This window comes from Callospermophilus lateralis, unplaced genomic scaffold (genome assembly GCF_048772815.1).
Source record: "Callospermophilus lateralis isolate mCalLat2 unplaced genomic scaffold, mCalLat2.hap1 Scaffold_43, whole genome shotgun sequence".
In the NCBI taxonomy this organism is placed as follows: domain Eukaryota; kingdom Metazoa; phylum Chordata; class Mammalia; order Rodentia; family Sciuridae; genus Callospermophilus; species Callospermophilus lateralis.
This window is the reverse complement of record NW_027514380.1, coordinates 2317675-2339689: the sequence shown is the minus strand read 5'-3', so window position 1 is coordinate 2339689 and position 22015 is coordinate 2317675. Positions and strand designations below refer to the sequence as shown.

Genomic DNA, 22015 nt, shown 5'->3' with positions numbered 1-22015 from the left:
GTTTGCCTAAAGGCAGCAGGTGCTGGATTTCTCTTATCACTTGGTTTATATGTGAATATGTCTTGAAAGCAAGGAGACATGCCATTTTTGACAAGAGGGTGGAATTTTAGTAGAGGAATCTTTGTGAAGATTCCTTTGTTTTGACTGCAGTATATATATATATATATATATATATATATATATATATATATATATATATATATATATGATTATATATGATTCTTTGTGTTGACAGCAGTATATATCGCTGAGTTTAAATCATTTGCACATTTAAGTGAGTATTACATTATCTTGTGTAATTAAAAACAACAACCAAATGCACATCCACTTCCCCCTCAGGAAAAAAAAAAATTATCCTAAGTTAGGTGTGGTGGCACATGTTTGTAATCCCAACACTTGGGAGATTGAGATAGGAAGTTCACAAATTTGAGGTCAGCCTCAGCAATCTGATGAGACTTCAACCACATGTGGAGACCCTGTCTCAAAATTTTTCCAAAAGGGAGCCATAATAATCTAGAGTGTAACAATGGCCCATGGCATCTTCATAAACTTAAAATAAATATCCATTGATTTGTTCACTTGCTCTTTCACTACAAAAAATAAACAAAGATCTAACAGTAAGTAAAATTCTGTCCGAAGATTTTGAAAATAAGACAAATGCACAGAACAATTATTTCTATATTTTCTAGATGTTCAATGCTATGTAATAATACTTTTATCATTTTGCCATATTAAAAAGTACTTTATTACAGAACACTGAACACTAAATGCCTTTCAGAGAAATAAAGCTTGGAGGTTTTTTTTTTTTTCTTTTAATATTTGTTTTAGTTGTAGTTGGAAACAAAGCTTTATTTTATTTATTTATTTTTATGTGGTGCTGAGGATCAAACCCAGTGCCTCATACTTGCTAGGTGAGCACTCTACAGCTGAGCAACAGTCCCAGGCCAAAGACTAGAATTTTAAGTGCATAGGAAGTTTGAAAAAAGTTACAAAGTTATCTAATATCTATGTATTTAGTTATGCTATTAGTATTTTTGATTCTACCATTTTTGTAGCTGTAATCTTTTTTTTCTCTTTTTAAAAATTCTACAAGGAAGAAACAAGGGTAACTCAGCATTAGATATGGCAATGTGAACCAATATGTCTAGTTTGGTTTGAAAACCTTTACCTGCTCCATTTGGCTGAGTCACAGCACACCAGTTTTATGTAATATATCTAAAAGCTTTCAAATTAGAGCGACCTGTTCTCATCTGTTAATCAACAATTTTAGTATTCAATAAATTGATGGTTGGCACCATCAATACACAATATTTGTTATGAATGAAACTTTTCCTTGAACATTTTCTTTAACAGTCTCTTGGGAGCATAAATGATTAAAATTGTTTATTAAAGAAATAAATATTTATTTTTCAGTTTTTGGTGGACACAACATCTTTATTTTATGTGGTGCTACCATAGCTGTATAATCAATGTGATCCTGCAATCTGTACACGTGGAAAAATAAGAATTCACACCCCATTTGAATCAAATATATGATATGTCAAGATCATTATAACATTTTGAGCAACTAATAAAAAAAATTAAAAAAAAGAAAGAAAGAAAGTCTAGGATAGAGCTCATGGTAGAGAACTTACCTAACATGCAATTCCAAATACTGCAAAAAAATTAAGATATTTATGTTCATCTATAGTTCTTAATCACAGATGATTCAGTCTATAAGCTAGTATATCTCTATAGAATATAAAAATATGATACAAATAATGCATATAAAACACACAAACAAATCATATAACCCAAAGAGCATAGGTGTCACCAGCCAGGAAACATGGTAGTAGATTTTGCTGTTTATAAATTGATGGTACTTAATTAACATATAATTAGATATTTGAGGCAGTTCTAAGATGCAGAGAAGAGGGAAATGATGTTGAATCCACAGTACCTAGGAAACATAAACTTGCCTGTAATAATTATTTGCCTACAAAGTGGCAGTGTAGATAACCATCCCTTTCTTCATCCCTTAAACCAAGCCCTGAATTTTTATAGAAATAGAGCTGACTAAGGGTCTATGAAAATTCATGAGCTTTTAAAACTACTTTTCTTATAATTTCACCAGAGAATAATCACTTGTAGGAAGGAGATTTGCAAAAGAAGATTTTATTTTAAACATCAAGCTAGCAGAAAGAAAAGCTGAAGTCAGCTCCACCCTGAATATTTGGATAAACATTCCTAAGGAATGGCCAAAGTCAACAGCATGTTCCTGGATTGCTGAACTCGTTCATGACCTATCAGTTAGCCTTGTATCTGGGTTGGCTGCTAATCCAGCTAGTTACTCATTCTCAGAGAAGAATGAACTTTTGATTTTAACATAATATTTATTTTGATTGGGAAAATATAAAAAAGGAATGTGATGAAATTAGATTTCTTCGCAACGGTTACTTTCATTATTCAAAACATATTTTGGATGCATTAGATAAATAATAGTGAATGAACAGCAATAATCGCAGCATCTCTGAAGAATATCCATTTCCTGTAAGAAACCGGCAATCATTGGAAGAGGCAATCTTATGTTTACCATGAATCTCAAACATGTTTTCATCTTTGAGGCAACAGATATATTTTATCAGGTAGATTTTTGTACTGATTACAATTTGTTCACTATGTTCATTTTCCCCAACAGTATATTTATAACCATTGTGTTGTTACAGAGAACCAATGCCCGTACTATGTGAAGTGAAAGGCCTGAATCTGAAAACTTGGATTTAAATTCTCTCTCTCTTTTTTCTTTTAGAGTGGCATCTTTCATTCTGCCCTATTTTGATTCTCTTGTTCCTGCTCAGATGTATTTCAGTTTATATTGACATATCTCTAAACATTCAAAATATTTACTGTAATAAAAAATTTTCTTTTGGTTTATTATCTACGTAAACAGTTGATTTAATTGAGAAAATGTGTGTGTGTTGCTGGGAATCAAACCCACAGCCTCATACATGCTGAACATGTTCTCTACCACTGAGTTACCTTCTGAACTCCAAAGCAAACTTTCTTTTAATTAAATTAGATTGCCGAATGAACATCTTTAATAGTTAATTTGTCTTTGTGAGCCCACAAAAATGCTTCCAGTAGTTATCAATTTTAAAAATTTGTTGTGAAAAAATTATATCTTCATCAAATGTAAATATAAGGCTAAAATTTCAACAGCAGTTGCTATTTAATACAATTTTCAATGCTATCACAAAATACAACCTCTAGTCATTTGATTACCTCTACAAATAAAAGCAGAGTTTATGATAAAGATACAACAATATGACTTTCTTTTCTGTTTCAAACAACTCAAATCAATTATCTAATTTATATATACTAATACGACTAATGAATATGGAGATCAAGAACAATCAATTTCTCAATCAATGCAGATTTAGTGTGCATAATATATCAGTTAACAAGCTTCCAGACATAAGTAACACAAACCTTAACAAACATGAGACCTAACCTTTGCTACCAAAAGGAACTATGGATCAGAAGCATGAACCTCACCTGTGAATATAGAAGTACTGAATTATTATCATAAACTTAATAAAATTTCCCAGGTGATTCAGACACACATTAACATTTGAAAATCACCATTCTATTCAAGAAAATACTTAATTGTCTCATAGAACTGGGAAGTAGATCCAGGCTTCCCAGGCAGTCTCTCTGTAGTTCTTAAACTATTTTCTCTACATACTGTGTCTTCATGAAGTCTTGTTCAAAGACAGGGACTTTTTGCTCTTTTTGCTTCTCTTTTGACAACTGGTAAGATCTTTCACCAAATCCCCTCACAGGCAGGAGGGGTGGTAGCGGCAGGGGCCAAGTTGTCATGATTGCTTAAGGCAAATCTACATTTGCTCTCCTGGGCACACAGCTACATAGCAGCATTGCTACTCAGAAAGAGAAGTGTGTCAGATGGACAGCAACCATGACTACCACAACTATTTGGCTGCTTCTGGTTCTTTACTCAACAAATACTTGTCATGAGACTCACAAATGATACCACAGGAATCTTCTTCTGTGAAAGGCACTGTAGTTTGAATGTCAAACACGAATCTTAAGACTATAACAAAAATACATTGTGTCTTTTTATGGTCTTTTCATGAACTCAAAGGGATGCATAGTGTGAATCTGTACAAGTTACTTTTTTTTTGCACTGTTGATGCTGTACATAATATATTAATATAAATATTCTCTCAAATTAGTTTGAAGACAGAACCCAATGAGAAAGATCCATTCTCAGTGTTTTTTTTAAATAAACAGCTTTATTGAGTATAATCCACAAATCATACAACTCATTGATTTAAAATATCCAATCCAATGGTGTTTAATGTGGTCAGTGTTATAGAACCATCATAATTAATTTTAGAGGATTTTCATCACCTAAAATAGAAACTCCATAACTGCCAGCAGTCTTTCCCAAAGTCTCCCCTTTCTGCTTATCCTCACCTCACCATGCCCCTACCTTTGGCACTCCTTTACCTACTTTCTTACCTTTATATATTTGTCTATTCTGGACTCCTAAGACAAACTGTTTGATGCAGCACTTTTAATTTTTAGATGTTTTTACTTTCTAATTGATACATAATAATTGTACATATTTTGGAGGGCAGTGTGACACTTTAATACATGTATACAATGTGTGGTGATTCAATGAAGGTAATCGGTATGTCATATTCACCATGAAGGATTTTAAGCCAGAGAATGTGCCATTATTTCCATTCTGAAAAGATCATCTGTATTGTATGTGGAAATTTTATTGGAGGCAAACTATAGAAGAGAGAAATCCAGAAAGAAAATTACTTAGTGGTAAATGCCAGAAAAGAAGTGACTGTGGCTTGGTCAGAGCCAGTCAATGAACTGCTTGTTACCAAACTTTAAAGAGAGTTTTGGAAGTTAAGGGCAAGCAGGTGGACACTTTCACAGCATTCCTTATCTCCTTATGGCTACAATAGCCAAGCAATTGTTTGGTTTAACAGGGTCTGTTACAAAGACTTGTCTGGTTGAGCAGGGTATAGGCCAGGGTGAATTGCCTGTGGTCAGAGTTGTGACCCTGGCATGTTTAGAGGACCATATTACAGAGAAGGTGATATGTCCTGGTAAGTCATCACTGAAACCCAAAGCACATGACAAATGGGGACTATGTAGCAGTTATTTATATAACATGTTCTAGACTTTTTTTTTAAAGCTATCACAGGTTTCATTTGAAAATGAGAATTTCATCATCAAGAGAGGAAGGAAGAAGGTGGAAAGGAAGGAAGAAAGGGAAGAAGGAAGGAATAACAAAGCTATAAGGATGTTATCTTCTCAAACCAGCAAACTTATTTCCACTGTACCTGTTGTTATGGATTGAATATGAGGTGTCCACCCAAATCTTCAGTGTAAGACAATGCAAAATAGTTTAGTGGTGAAATGATTGAGTAATGACACCTTCACCAATCCGTGTGTTAATTCACTGTTAAGAATTAACTGGGTGATAACTCCAGGCTGGTAGGATGTGGCTGGAAGTGACAGATCACTGGGGGGGGGTGTGCCTTTGGGGTGTATATTTTGCGCCTGGTGAGTGGAGCTCTCTCTTTGCTTCCTCATTATGACTTCCTGAGCTGCTTTCCTCCTCCACACTACTCTGTCATGATGTTTTGCCTCACCTTAAGCACAAAGCAAAGAAATTAGCCGTGGATATCTGAAACCAGGAGCACCAAGTAAACTTTTCCTTCTCTAAAATTGTTCTTGTCAGGTCTCTTAGTCACAGTGAAAAAACTGTCTCCAATGCTGATTTTTCCATATTCTTGGATTTTAGTTATGTTTCAGATGACTTTATGTGACCTCTTTTGTTCAATGAAATAAATAAAATAGTTTTACTTTCTCCTAGGGAAAAAAAGCTTCATAAATCATTGGTTAAGTGGTATGTAAATTGCATTTTTGGCTCATTTTCCCATTGTATACTTCCCTCTGAACATGCACTTGTTTGGCACACAGAATGCTGAAATTCTTGCACCTTCCTGTTAGGAGGAGATTAGTTGAAAACTATGTGAAATGAACATAGTTTTTGCAAAGGAATCACCCATGACAGTTTTTCTATCACCAAAACTTTGCTACTAAATTAAATATCAATACTCACCACTGTTGGCCCTTTTTAAGGATAAAAAAAAAAAACTTGATAGAAAATAGTGCATTCTGCCCATCACATAGATGCTTGTTTTTATTGTTGACCATATTCTGGGCACACTGTCAAAGTTAATGGGCTATTCATTTGAAGTTTGGAACTCTCAGCAGAAAGTAAAGGAGGTTAATTGATTTATACTAACAGATAAAGAGGCTTTTGTGTAGTTGAGAACTGGGTAAAGCTAATTTGTCTAAGCATGATTGTAACCAGGAAAGACATCAAACACTAAATGCCAGCATAAGATTCGTAATGTGAAAAAAATGAATGCTTCATATTTCAACTTACATTGTGTACACAGTAAAGAGAGCACTGGGTAAAGAGAGAGGAATCTAGAATTGCACTTGACTATTAAACATGTGACTTTATAACCTCTATCTCCCTGTATAATTGATCTTTTGCTTCTTGGATTTGTTTATGTAATTCATTGTCGAAGTGGTCGAAGTGGTCTTTCATTGTCTAATTTTGCTGTCTAATGTCTTCCTTGAGACTCCAGATCATCTGAAGCATGTATATCCTGAATTCTTTATCTGACATTCCATATGCTGCAGATATTACCTCTTCTAAAGTTGAATTGACCTGCATTGCTTGTGGTCCTTTCTTTCCTTGTCTTTTCATACTGATCGCGTTTCTTTCTGCTTGGTGAAACTGTTGTGTTATTGATTTTTCCCCCTATATATTATATTACTCTTGTATAGCTGCAACGTCTCCCTTGCAGGCTTTGGCGGTGGTTCTGCCCCTCCTTCAATTGAGGCAATGTGCCTACCACGCCGGGAGGCCGCTGTGCCTGTACTTTCGATGGGCCTGTTCTTTCGGTGGTCACAGGTCCGCCTACCTTGCAGGCGTGAGCAGCGGCTTTGCCCCTCGCTGGCCACTAGGCCTGTTCTGTCTGTCGGTTGCAGGTGTGTCTACCTAAAAGGCGCTGGTGGCAGCTCTGCCCCTCCCCCAACCGGGGTGATGTATCTGGCGGGCCACTGGGCCTGTTTTGTCGGTGGTCATGGTTCCGCCTACCTTGCACGCGCGTGGAGCAGATGTGTCCCTCCGAGAGTTGCTGGGCCTGACCTGCCGGTGGGTGGCAAGTGTGCCTACCTTGCAGGCGCAGGGGTGGCTCTGCCGCTCCGCGGTTGCTGGGCCTGATCTGCTGGTGAGTCGCAGGTCTGCCTACCTTGCAGGCACCCGGCGGCTCTGCCCCTCCCCCAACCGGGGCGGGGCGATGTGTCTGGCCAGCCGTTGGGCCTGTTCTGTCAGTGGTCAAGGTTCTGCCTACCTAGCAGGCTCGTGGGGCAGCTGTGCCCCTCCACAGTTTGTTGGGCCTGACCTGCCGGTGGGTCGCAGGTCTGCCTACCTTGTAGGCCCGGGGGTGGCTCTGCTGCTCCGCAGTTGCTGTTCCTGTTCTGCTGGTGGGTCGCGGGTCCGCCTAACTTGCAGGCGCCCGGCGGCTCTGCCCCCTAAACATGTGACTTTGAGAAGATTATTTTAAATACTTCTAGCTTCAGTTTAAAAGAAAAAAAACAGGAAAATGGGATAATCATTTAATTTGCTTAATTTTCAGTAATCTTGTAGCTGAGATAAAATGACTGAGAACATACTTTGAAAATTATTTATGTGTTATTGTAAAAAAAAAATTAACCAATCTCTTAGACCAGATATTATTCTGCAAACAAAATTCAACAACATTGTGAATAAATAGAACAAAAAGATCACTGAAATATTTTCATGAGTGTCTGATGATTGTAAGGGGATTCAAAAAGGTACATAAATCATCTCCCACCTACACTGTCACTGGTTCTTCTCATGTTGACTTCTGAGTTGGAAAAGTTGGCCCATCCCTAAGTGAGGTTTTGCTCTCAGACATAAGACAGATGAAGCAGGTTATCAGCAGCTAGTTTGGGAGGCCAGTTTATAACTTTTCAGTTTACACTAGGATCTTTTCCAAATTCTGTTATAAATGTGGACAGATGTATTTCCCATAACTTCTATTTTTCTTACATAACTTCTATTTTCAAGCATATATATGCAGTAGGAATAAAGTTTAAAAATATTATTTCATATTGTACTGTGGCTATTTGTACCCCATTGGGAGTAAAGGACAGCATAGATGTTGAAACCAAATGTGTATAAAAATCAGGAGTTTGGGCCAGAAGTCAAACACTCTCTTACAAATAGTAATTGCAAATCTTTTCTGATGTGACTTGGGTTATAAAGAAAGTGGAAACTCTTACCCTTAAAAGTGTTTAAGAAATAAAGTGTTATCTTTCCAGCTGAGTTAAAGTTGTTTATGACCTTAGCAGCAATGGAAAAATCATGTTAAGTTTCAATATGTTACTCACATCGACATTTGTGCAAAGAAATAAATGCACATATGATTCTGATGACCTCATGTGAGATATAAAGGTGTTACATTAGAGTGGAAGACCAGCAAGATTTTACTTGAAACCTTTTCATGCAGAGTGCTAAAGATATTGCCCACAACATATAAATTATGCAGGGTTTCTGAAATGGATAGCTACCTACTTTTCACTAAAGTTAAAGCCATCATGGCTGCAGGATTTTGGCTGTTTTGACCTTGAATAGCAAAAAGAACAATGCATAAGAATTGACTTTGTGGGGAGGGAAACAGGAAGCATTTTCGATACAATTATCCTCATGGATATTAAAGAGTAAAGAACAAATATGTATGTATTTAAGTTGTATACTAAAATTAAAAAAATTCTCTTCTCAGTGACAAAATAAGCAGATGAATAATATTTGTAAAACACAAAGAAGACATGTAAAAAAAGAGTCATTAAATATAAAGAAAATTAGTGAGACTGGAATAACAATAAGGCATCATAGATAGGCTTGTCCAGCCCAGATAGAAATAGCAATAAAAGTCTTGAAGCATTTATCCTGCATTTGATGAATTTTTACCTATCAGCACATTTTTAAAATGAACCTCCTAAAGTCATTTTATGAGGCAAAAAGTATAATCCTGAAATTTGTATTACAACTTGGGAAAGTTAGCTTTCCTTAAAAGTCTCAGTATTTGAGTGAATTAAAAGTTGTTTGGAAAGATAATACAAATATTTCAGATATATCCAAAAAATATAGATTTATGCCAAAATTGAAAATCCATCAAGCTCAGTTGATTAATTCACATAGTCATTTCAAGTGATATTGAGTAGCTGTCCATGGACACATCTCAAGTGCTTGAATTTTTATCAGCATGGTCCTGTGTGATGATGCTCCACGTAATAGTCAAGACGCAACTCCCTGATCTTTGTTAGGATAAAAGCAATAATATTAAAAAAGAGAATATTAAACCAGACAATGATCCTTACTATAAAAGTGAATTAAGCCATCCTAATGCCTGTGGAAAATTGTGACTTAGCGTAATTTTCAAGAAATATTTTTCAAAGGATTGCTCAAAGACAAAAACCTTGATGTATAAATATTGTCCTCATGAACCTGCACCTATTTCCCTGTTGATATGAATAGAAATATGGAAAAAAAACTATAAAATCCTCTTATTATATTTGAAATATATTTGTTTTAAATCATGAAGGAATAATGCATTCACTTTAACATCACAGTGCTATTTTTTTTAAAGCCAGTTTCAACCAACTCAAAGAAATGTTCAGGCAGCATAACTGGAAGATCTTCTAATTCTTGATTTTTCCTCTTTAACCTTGTTCTCTATTCGCTTGATGTCTCTGGGCTTCAAGTATTTCCCTCTCATCTCTGATCTTCAAACCACATTCTCTCTACTCCCTTGGGAACTTGTGTCATTAATTACTCTGTCATGCACTTTTATCTTCAGAATCTTTCTCTTCACTAGTTTACTCCCAAAATATGCATGTTCTCTGAACTGAAAACACAGAAACTGACACATACACATAGACACACATACACACAAACACACACACACAAACTAATAAACTCTTCTTTGATTTTATCTTTTGTAACCTGTCATTCCCATCCCTATATTTTGGCAATACCAAATTCTTTAAAGTCCTTAAAAACTAGTAATCTTCAAACATAATTTGAAATTATATGGCAATACTAAACACATTCATATCCAATGACTACAAATTCTAATTCTAGGTAAATACCCAGGAAAACCTTTTCACACTTGTGCAAGAGGTGACATATAAGAATGTTAAGTAAAGTTTGTTGGTAAAGCAAAATTCTGGAAATGATCCAAATGTCTAATAGATAGAGAAATAAATTGTAATATCTTTTACATCAGACAAGTATACAATAATAAAAATTAATTTACCTTAGCTATAAGAATCAAGACGATGACTATCAAAATATCATGTTAAGTGAAAAAACTCATAAAATAATATATGTCTGATGAGCCCATTTACATAGAATCCAAGAACTAATAAAATTCAACAATATATGAGTCAAGGATATACACACTTAATAACATAAGGTCATAGAAGTAAATGATATAGACCAAATTCATATTGTTAGTTATATGTGGAATATGTATTTTATATATATATATATATATATATATTTATATATATTATAATATATATTATAACATATACATGTTTATATATTTTGTGAATACAGACCAAATATATAGATAGATAGATAAATAGATAGATAGATAGATCAGTGTATATATTGATGGGAAGTAGAAAGGATTCACAGAGAGAGGAACACAGAAGGCTTTGAAATTATTGTAATGTTTTATTTGTTAAATGAAGTGATAAGTACATGAAAGTAATGTCTAACTTTCATGGATGTTATATATTTTAAAATTTAAAAGCTCTTTGCTATCTTTTGGCTCTGTCTCATTTTATATTCTTCAATTAGTAATATTATCTTATCCTTATTCTTTTTTACTTATATATGACAGCAGAATGTATTATAATTCTTATTATACATATAGAGCACAATTTTTCATAACTCTGATTGTATACATAGTATATTCACACCAATTCGTGACTTCATACAAGTATTTTGGATAATAATGATCTTCACATTCCACCATCATTAATAACTTCATACCCCCTCCCTTCTCCTCCAACCCCTCCACCCTATCTAGAGCTCCTCTACTCCTCCCATGCTCCTTCTCCCTATCCCACTATTAATCAGCTTCCTTATATCAGAGAAAATATTCTGCATCTTGTTTTGGGGAATTAGCTAACTTCATGTAGCATTATCTTCTCCAAGTCCATCCATTTACCTGCAAGTGCCCTGATTTTATTCTCTTTTATTGCTGAGTAATATTCCATTGTGTATATATGTCACATTTTTTTTAATCCATTCATCTATTGAAGGGTATCTAGGTTGGTTTCACATTTAGCTATTGTGAATTTGCTGTTATAAACATTGATGTGACTGTGTCCCTGTAGTATGCTGTTTTTAAGGCCTTTGGGTATAGACCAAGGAGAGGGATAGCTGGGTCAAATGGTGGTTCCATTCCCAATTTTCCATAAAATCTCCATATTGCTTTTCAGATTGGTTGCACCAATTTGCAGTTCCACCAGCAGGGTATGAGTGTACCTTTTCCCCCACATCCTTGCCAACACTTATTGTTGTTTGTCTTCATAATAGCTGCCATTCTGACTGGAGTGAGATGAAATCTTAGAGTAGTTTTGATTTGCATTTCTATAATTGCTAGTGATGATGAACATTTTTCATGTATTTGTTGATTAATTAAACATCATCTTCTGAGAAGTGTCTCTTCAAGTTGTTGGCCCTTTTACTGATTGGGTAATTTGGTGTTTAGCTCTTTGAGTTCTTTATATACCCTAAAGAATAGAGTTCTATCTCATGTGTGAGGGCTAAAGATTTGCTTCAAAGATGTAGGCTCTCTATTCACTTCACAGATTGTTTCTTTTGTTGAGAAGAAACTTTTTAGTTTGAGTCCATCCCATTTATTGATTCTTGATTTGAATTATTGCACCACAGGAATTTTATTAAGGAAGTTGGGGCCTAATCTCTTATCTTTATTCTTTAACCATTATTTTGTTAAGAATGCAACAAAAACTATCCTCTTAAAATAATTTAAAGTGTAAATAATCATAGGCTCAATTCTATAGGCATAAAGTTTCAGTTATATAGATAATAATATTTTTTTTCTGGTACTCCCTTACCAATCTATGCCTAACTTTCACTCATTCCCAGTCTCACTTGCCTCTCAAGAGAAAGATCTTCCTTGATTATAACTAAGTCCACTCCATTGGTCACATCATCTTGCACTTAGTCTGCCTTAATATTCAGCTTACCTGTTAAAGGTTTGTTTTCTCCACTGGACTCTAAGTTCCACTGGGGAACAAAATCCATCACAAAAATAGATGATCAATAAATACTTCTTGAATAGAACTATTCTTTCTGACTAAACTTCTTATAAGAGCTGTTTGTATTCATAATAAACACTTTCTCAACTTTACTCTTCATTATTCTAAAATATGACTTCTGCCACCACAAATCCGTTGTGTTTGCTTTCAGAGTAGTCACCAGTGACCTCATAATTGCCTTCAGTTATTGTAAGTCTTTAACCAACTTGACCTCTGAGATATCTGATACTCCTAAAGAGAACATTTGGTAATTTGTTTAACATTTATTGAGTGTTCTGTGTGGTTAGAAAGTGTGAAAATGCTTCCCTCAGATTCCATCCCACTTGTCTCACCTATTTCCTCTACTTTTCTAACTTTTCTTCCCATCTTCCCTGAGCCCCACTTGCTTTTTTGTTTTTACCAATCCCTTAACTCTTCCTTTCCTTTGTTCTATTCTTGTGCCCTGATGAATGTCCCTTAGATAAACTGCTCATTATCCTGCTCATCATCTCTTAAACTTTTATGGATCCTTTTTACCACTTCCTGCCCAAATTAAATGGCTTACAAGAAATTTTTAATAAATTGTAATTTTATCAGATTGGTCAAGCTTCAAATTGGATGACAGAGTTGATATATAATCTGTGTGATAGTGAACAGTTGGCCATTTCATCAAATGACACAAACACTCCTTAAAGAGATGAATGAGTGTTTTAGAGAGTCACAGTAGGAATAGGAAGGATTGGAAGATAATTACCTGAGAAAAACAGTAAGATGATATTATGGAAAGCTGGTAGGTTTGAGAGGACAGAGTCTTTATAAGTCATCATTGCTCACAAGTCTCTAGGCTTCTGTTGAACATTTAACCATTCTGCAAGCATTTTAAGCATTATTCCATGCTTGCATTAGATTTGACACTACATAGGGAAAAAAAAAGGTGTTTCTAATATATAATCTTGAGGCTTAATAATCTAGAAGATTACAGAATTCTATTTTTGTTTAGTTCTACAGGAGATATATAAGTGAATGATTCATCCCTCAGGTGTGCATACATGATAAATGTGAGATTAAAGAAAACTTGCCAATGTTCCATATAGTCCTAGCTTGAACATCAGTCTCATCAAATGGAGAATGGACAACACAAAAAATATCAGCACAGAACATCTGATACATAATAGGAAAAAAATATAATTTTATAAAAGCACAGTATCAAATAGTCAATTCTATTTATAAATAAGAGCTACTGGTTATGACCTTGCTAGGCTGAATGTCATATATTCTGTAAAAGCCATATTGAGCAAAAAGAAAATTTGGTTGGTTCCAAGTGAAGTCAAATGTGCTCCCCAGGCAATTCTACTTCCTCAGATATTCTATGGCAAGAGATTAAAGAAAATATCCTCAACCCTAACCTTTGGAGTACATTTTGGAATAAATACAACTACACCTGACCAATTGAATCACTGGATTTTTTACATCTAAAAGGAAAACAACTTTCATTTAAAACAAGGTGTGAAACTTAGTTTTCCTAAACCAGAGTTCATGTTTCTTTTTTTTTTTTGCAAGTTGAATATTTATTTAAAAATAAATCTCAAAAATATCTATTTACAGTACAGTCAGAGGGATGTGTGCAAACAACAGAAAGGGGAGGAGCCTGCCCTGCCATGGGAAGCCCGCATTCCAACGTGTGGGGTGACGTTCACAAACACCACAGGACTGAGCTGCGGTGGCAACAAGAGGAAGTTCAGCTAATACTGGACTTGGCTTTCCTTGGACACCTGCGGAGGCAGGGAGCCAGGGAGCAGGGCTCTGGCTGGGGATCCTTGTACTTGGGAGCAGGATGGCCAATGGCATGAGCCATCAGGAGAGGCCCAGTGTGGCAGGAGGGCTCATTTCACAAGCCAACAGGCCTCTAGCTCGCTGCTTCAAGTGGACACTTGGACGTGATCCGAAGGGTCTTTCCCAGTCCAAGCTGGCTTCGCAGTAGGCGGGGCAGTCCCAGGACAGAAACCCTCTTGAAAGGAAAAACAAAACCAGAACCCAGCTGAACAGGGAGTGATCAGCCAAAAGGAATCTGAACGGAAGCGTCACCCTCTCCCTTGCAGACGACAAAGCAGCCATCAGCTGCAATGAGTCCTAAGTGAGCGCTCAGGCGGGAAGCCGGCTGGTCCCACCACCCAGGGAGTCAAGTGCAGCAGCTCTGCTCTGAGCAGCCTCGCACTTCTTCACCAGGAACCAGAAGGTCAGTGGCGTAGCCCTTGTAGGGGGAAGTGCAGGGGGTCTATCTGTACACGAGATGGGAGAACTGCGTGGACTTGTAGTTCAGCTGGTTGTTGGGCATGAACTTGTGCAGCTCATTCTTTTTGCAGCAGGGGTCGTAATGGTAGGCGCTGAGGCAGGTGTCGCAGGAGACTTTTGGACACTGGGTGCAGGTATTGGTGGCACCTGGGCGGTTGCAGAAGCCGCAGCGGGAGGTGGCGGTGGCGGAGGGCTTGGGCTTCGAGTGGAGGGGTGGCAACCGGTCGAGGCCCTGAGTCTGGCTTGCATACTTCTCCCGCAAAGACATATCGTGGGCAGAGGCCTTGCTGGGGAAGGCGCTGGGCTTGGAGGCCGGAGGACAGACGAGCAGGCTGTCGCAGCGCTGGCAGAGGGAGGAGCTGCAGGACAGGCTGCAGTTTTGGCACTTGGAGAGGGCAGACTCTTTGGCGGGCGGGGGGAGGGGGTGAGCGCTTGAGGTAGAGGGGGTGGGCATCATTTCTGACCAGCCACACATCCTGTCGCAGAGCGTCCTGCCTGCGGTAGGTGGCCCTGGGTTTCGAGTCCGTGTACAGATCCACGTCATCCTGAGCGGAGAAGTACGTGCTGCGCAGCAGACTGAGGCCATTGTTGGGGGAGGTGGGTGGAAGGTCGTCTGGACTGCCGTGGGGGGAGCTGGACATGGTCAGGAGTAGGGGGATGGGCGGATGATCTCGTCCTCCAGGCCGTCCCCCAGGTCTGTGACCACAGGCTCCCTCCGCAAGCTCAGGGAGGCCTTTGGGGGTGACTTCCTGTTCTCGCGCGGTAGCTGTCATAGGCGTCCACTGACCTGGACGGCTTGGTCACACGGGGCTTGCAGTAGTCCTTGGCTGCCCGCTCGCTGGTGGACTTCTGGAGGGCCACACGGGCCATGGACGTGGTCAGGTGCTCCCTGCCCTCAGCCCGCCTCCGCAGCGCATCCGAGCAGCCGAGCAAGTCCTCCGTGCTGCTCTTGCATTCACTCACCACTTCCAGCTCCGAGTAGCCCTTGTCCTTCACCTGCGAGTGGATCTCCAGCATCTGCTCGCACTCAACCTTGGCCAGAAAGAGCTCGAAGGAGACCATCTTCACCTGCAGGGTCTCCACGAGCTCCTTGAGCCTGTACGCAGCCCCCAGCTCGGACACGTAGCCCAGGTAGCTCAGGATGGCCTGGACGTCCTCTTCCAGCAGCGTCGACTTTAGGTAGTAGACAAAAGGGCCTGTGTAGGTCTTGAAGCTGCAGAACTCCTTCTTCCACGTGGTTGATGGCCACGGTCTCCAGCAGGCTGAAGGCGCAGTGCAGGGCCCGCAGGCTGGAGGAGCTGAGCGCACGCAGGGAGCTCTCCACCACCTCATAGAACTGGATCAGCCGGAATCAATAAAAGGGATCCACCTTGTGCAGGCTGAGCAGGGTCGAGGCCGCCACCCGCAGGTGCTCATCACTGCCAGGCCGAGGCTTGCTGGGGGTGGTGTCCACTTTGCTCTCGTGGAACTGCATGTACTTGCGAAACAAGTCATCTTTGTATTTTGTATCCATTGAGCTAGGCCTCCCCATCGGCTCAGGGGCTACCTTATCTCCTCCATGGGTTCTGGGCTGGATGCAGGGGCGTCACTAAAAGCACTGCCATGCTGCCTGCCGGGACCAGGGAGCACTCCCTGAGCGCCGCCGAGGGAAGCAGCGGGGCGCGGCCGCCGCTGGGGCCAGGCCGGCTGGGCTCTCGCCGCTCCGGCCGGCTGCGGAACCGACCCAGAGTTCATGTTTCTATCGACATTATACACAAAAAAGAAAGAAATCACACGTGGCAAACAATTAAAAAGTAAAGTCAGAAAAAAAATATAAGAGCTATAAAACAGTGAGTAAAGATCATGTGTGACATTTATTTTGTGCAATTTTTAGATGTCCATTTACTTTATATTTAATGTAGCTCCATATTTTTAAGAGTCTCTTTGTGGTTTATTGCCTAAAAATTGATTATAAGCAACCACCAACTTCACACACAGCCTCTATTATATAAAAAAGAAATTTCTGTGGGTTCTCATTATTATATACAGTTATATCCACCATTACAGAGGAAATACTATGAAGAGGTATGAGCAAGTTTGTATGCAGCCATAAAATTCAAAGGACTTATTTCCAAGATTCAGAATCATAGAAAATATACTTTGGATATATCATATCATATACTTTGGATATATAATATCTCATTTTTTTCTGTATACAAAGTTGAATACAAGCTAGGTAGTGAATTTTTAATTGTATCACAAATATCTGCAAATGGATAGGTGAGTGAAAGAAAGAAGTAAAACAGTTTGACATTTTAAATTACTTTGAGAACTTTTGAATTTAAGAACATGTAATTCTGCTTGCTCATTTAATTTTTACAGTCATTTGAATTACAAGGTTTTTTTTTAATCTCAATTTTACTATTCAGAAAGTATGCAAACCTTGAAAGAACTGAATACCTTGTGATCAGCTATAAGGGTCCAACTATGTCAGACCATCATTCTTAACTCACATAGTGACAGGCTGGAAATTTCTTCAAGAATGGTAAAAATATCAAGTTCTTTTTAAAAATGTCAAAATGAGAACAAATCACCTAAAGCAATTTTTGAAATTGGAAAGATCGTGATCCACCATACATTATCTTTTGGATCTTTTGTAGACATAATACTGTTTTTCAAATTTTCTTATAAATACAAACCAATTAACAAAGAACAGATATTCTTGTAGAATATATAAGAATGGGGAAGTGAAATACTGAATTCAACAAGATTTCCTCATCCCCTTGATAAACATTAAACTAAAGATAATGACTGAATTTGATCACCTAACAAGTAGTTCTCTTAGCTAAACAACACATGATCTAAATCAGTAATTCTTAATGTACATGTCATAGGAGACCCAGGAGACCCTTCAACCTGCATATTATCTCACAGCTGCTGCACAGTCATTCCTATGGATGCCATTACTTCTGGGACCTAAATTCCCTTTACATTCAAGCAGTTAGAGCATCCTAAAGTTAGTTATTTGAGAAAAGAATCAGGAGTTCTCCCACCAGCCATGACTGAGCTGATGTTCTGCTTCCTTCCTTTACTTTAGCCAGCTTCACACCATAAAACATGCAAACAAGTTTTTGAACATTTAGCCTAAATTCTTATAAACCGTTCATAAGGGTCATAATAAGAGTTCTCTGATGAACTCTGAGAGTACAAATGTTGAAAGTAAATGCATAAATTAGATACTGTCTTACAGGTAGTAAAACTATTATTATTAGGTGGAGAATTAGGAACATGATAAATTTTTTTTGTTTGGAAAATAAGTCAACCTATCTCTGAACAAAGAATGCTACAAATAACCACGGATTACTCTGTATAACAAAAGGTTTATTGACTCAGTTTTTCTTAAAATGGTCTATAGACATAATGAGTAAATATAGAGGTTAAACCATAAGTTCAGTAGAAAGTAAAAAAGTTGTATAGATTTAAAAAAAATAGAACTCTTCCTTTAGCACAGTAGTTGTCACATAAATGGATATCAAACAACATTTGTTGAAGGACCTAGGAAAACTTTTTGCATAGAAATGTTGAACAATTATGAGAATTTCTAGTAACAATATAAAGTATGCTTCTAACTTATGCGGTTATTTCAATTTAATCAATCACATATTTATTGAATACCCACTAGATGTAAATTAATCAATAGATATCATGCATAACAAAAATTCGAAGTTAGATAACAAAGTAAATTTTCCAAGGAAATTCCACTCTGATGTTTACATTTCTCTGTGGAATGGGTTTTAGTCACAACTGTAAGTGAATAGCAGCAGATATCAAAATTAAACATCTGATGCTTTGAGACGTAGGGGAAGAAGTTACGTAGAAGAACAGATTACTCTATATTTTAATGTAATTTTTAATATTTTAATTATGTGCATTGCTATGAAAATTTTATATGATTTCAAACACCTTACTAAATACATAATCATTGCAAGTTATTTTTACAAAATATTTTCCTATTAAGTGGAAAGTTTTTAGAAAATATTTTACAAAAATATTTTATAAAATATTTTCCTATTTAGTAGAAATTTTTAGAAAGATTATAGCACAGCAGTTATTGTTTGAAACGCACACATTTAGAAAAATAGCAATGTTGAAAAATACATCAAACATATTATTATATGTTTGTATTATTGATGTTTGCCATAATTTTTACAGAAAATGACCATTTTATGTTTATGATTGCAACTATTATTCCCTGTGAGCCCTCACTGAAATGTTTTTACATGTGAGATGTGATAAAACTCAGTTAAAGAAGTTAGTCAATTATAAACAATTCATTGGCTAAATGAGGTTTCTATCAATGGACTAAAGTGGTAGCTGCTTGAAATAGGGCCATAGATTGAATCTATTCATGAAAATTGTTCCCTATTGACTGGTGCTTAAAGAACCTGATAATTTTGCTTTAATTCAGAAACTATAGTTAGTGTCCCAAAAGTCTACTTGAAATATCTTTTATTAGTCTTTTTCACAAGGGAGCCAAACTGTTACTTCCTCATAACTGACATGCAATTTTCAGGGATTACTTTAAGTGTGAATTGTCGTGTATTTCTTCCAACTTCCTCCTGTCAGGCTATAATCCCATAATGAGCCTTGTCAGAGGTCACTGAGCTCTTGACTAATGCACTTCATTAGAGGAGGGAGGCAATGTCCCCACCACACAATGGCAGAAGACATACAACAGAGTGGGGGCATTTTTTTTTTTAAATCACAAGAACTTTAAAATCATTAAATTCTTAAAATTACTTTCAGCATATTTCTTAAGTGTTCAGAAAAAAAGTTGCTATAGCCAATGTTTATAATCACTTGGCATTAATTTTTAATATCTGATAAATTTTAGAATTAAATTCAAGCTACTACTCATGAATGCTAAATCATCAATAAGGAAAATAGTTCTTCCAAATAACCTGTTTCATTTTACAATTGCTCCTTGAAATCCACTTTTTGATTGAAATTTTTAACTTCCCATTGATAGTTAATACATTATTACACTTAATTCAGTTCTTAAAATAGCTTCTAATAAAAAAGTTGTTTTCTATCAATGAAGGTGAAATTTGAAAATGCAGAAAATGTTAAAATTTTAAATCTTGAAAACTGCTATCTATTGATTTTTTAAATATGGAAACATTTCATTATCTCAATAAGATAATCAGACAAAAAAATGCCTGGTTTTGTGCAATACATTCTTTTGTTCTATCTTGTTTTGTTTTGCTTTGTTTGCTAGGAATCAAACCAAGGGTCTTGTGAGTGCTAGGCAATCAGTCTACAGGTGCTTTATTCCCCAGCATCAAGACTGGTTTAAGAGCAACTTCCTGAGAAAGTCACAAATATCTGTTCTTTATTTGGTAGTAGATGATTTTCATACTGATGGCACTGATTTTGGTATTTTGGTACTGATATTTATATTACTATTGTGATATAGACTTATAAGAACAATCTTGCTAGACTATTCTTTAGTCAGGAGAATATTAATTGTTATTATAAAAATCTTTAAAAATATGTTCTAATCACTTTCATAGCCAAATTTAAATAATCTTAACAGAAAATGGGGGAAATAGGATCTATGAAATCATTTTACATAACGAGCTAAGAGATGCTTTATTCTTACATAAGAATCAATATTTTTAGAAAAGAATCAAAACCTTTAATCACTCCTATCATAACCCCAAATTTAAATTACATAGTCAAAATGTGTAAAATTAAATAACCAATATATGCCTACCATACTTTCTCCATTGACAAACATATTATTATTACAGAAGATTTTCTTTGTTTTAGGAAATATTTTGTTTTAACAAATGATAAATACATATAAAATATATGTAATTATTAATAAACATAGACCTGCCTATGTATCACTTACATGAAATGTAAATATACAGTGATGTGGATAAAATGGGAAGTTATTCCTAGGAACACATAATCTAGCTCCTAGAGCATGTCAGGATGAATATGCCCTTTACAGTACTGCTGCTGCCCTGGAAATGAAAGCCAAGGCAGTCTGGTTCCTAAGGCTCAGGAATGGTATTGCCTTCTGCCATAACTCAGGAAGTACCTCTTTAAAAACCAGCTCAAGATGTATCTTTCTCTGTGGAACGACTTTTTGTCTCCATATATCTCTCCATCAGGACAAGCACACGTTTTTCCTGACTGCCCACTGTGACCTGATACATGGAGGGAGCTAGTGAGTTTTGCTGGTGCAAAGGCTATTCCCCAAGTCAGGTGTCAGCTAAGTCTGAGCTCTCACATTGCATGAAGGCATTACTAACTCCTCTATTTACTAGCTATAGGTCCTTAAGCAAGTTAATTAACTATATAATAATTTCCTCAAATGTAAAATAGAGATAGTAGTGTCTACTTCAGAGTGCTACTTTCAGGATTAAATGAAATGATATATGTGAACATTTATCTTGGGACATTGCACATAATACTTACTCATAAATATTGCATGTTCATATTTATATCTATTTTTCACTCAATTCAATCCCAGCACATTTCTTTCCCACATCTGATAGGCATATCTGAAAAATGAACTCAGACTTTACGAACTAATGTTAATATTAGCTTAAGCCATATGTAAAAACTTGGATGTGGAACCGATGTTATTCTGCAATCTGTATACGGGGTAAAAAATGGGAGTTCATAACCCACTTGAATCAAATGTATGAAATGTGATATTTCAAGAGCTTTGCAATGTTTTGAACAACTAAAAAAAATATTAGCTTAAGCAATATATATATATATATATATATATATATATATATATATATATATATATATGAAGTCAGCTTTTTTTTTCAAATTATATAAAAGCAGAATAAAGGTGGTATTAAAATCACATTCTGAGTTCATGTAAAATCAGTTGAAGCTATTCATCAAATTCTTCTCTTCCCTAGTATAGATAATGACTGAATTGAAATTTGAGGGACATCAAATTGAAATCAAATTGTTTGCCAGTCTTGCAGGACAATCTTGAACAAGTTGCTTCAAATACTGTGGCTCATTGTTCTCTTGAACTCCATGTTGGGGGAAGCCCCTTGTCTCTCATCCAGCCTAACAATGAGGACCCTGCACAGGTCAAAGAAGGATTATTTCCTAACTTCCTTAAACCTGTTAACAGAGAAATCAGGTACCCAGTTTTGTGTGAAGGCAAAATCTTTACATATAGTTTGTATTCTTCTGAAACGTATGCTATTTTTTAATAAAGAATATCTGTCTATTT

At 36.7% G+C, this 22015-nt stretch overlaps 1 pseudogene; it reads right to left on the bottom strand.

Annotated features, from left to right (window-relative positions):
* Positions 1-14729: 14729 nt before the first annotated feature.
* Positions 14730-16291, bottom strand: LOC143389016 (spermatogenesis-associated protein 2 pseudogene; annotated as a pseudogene).
* Between the last annotated feature and the right edge of the window lie 5724 nt (positions 16292-22015).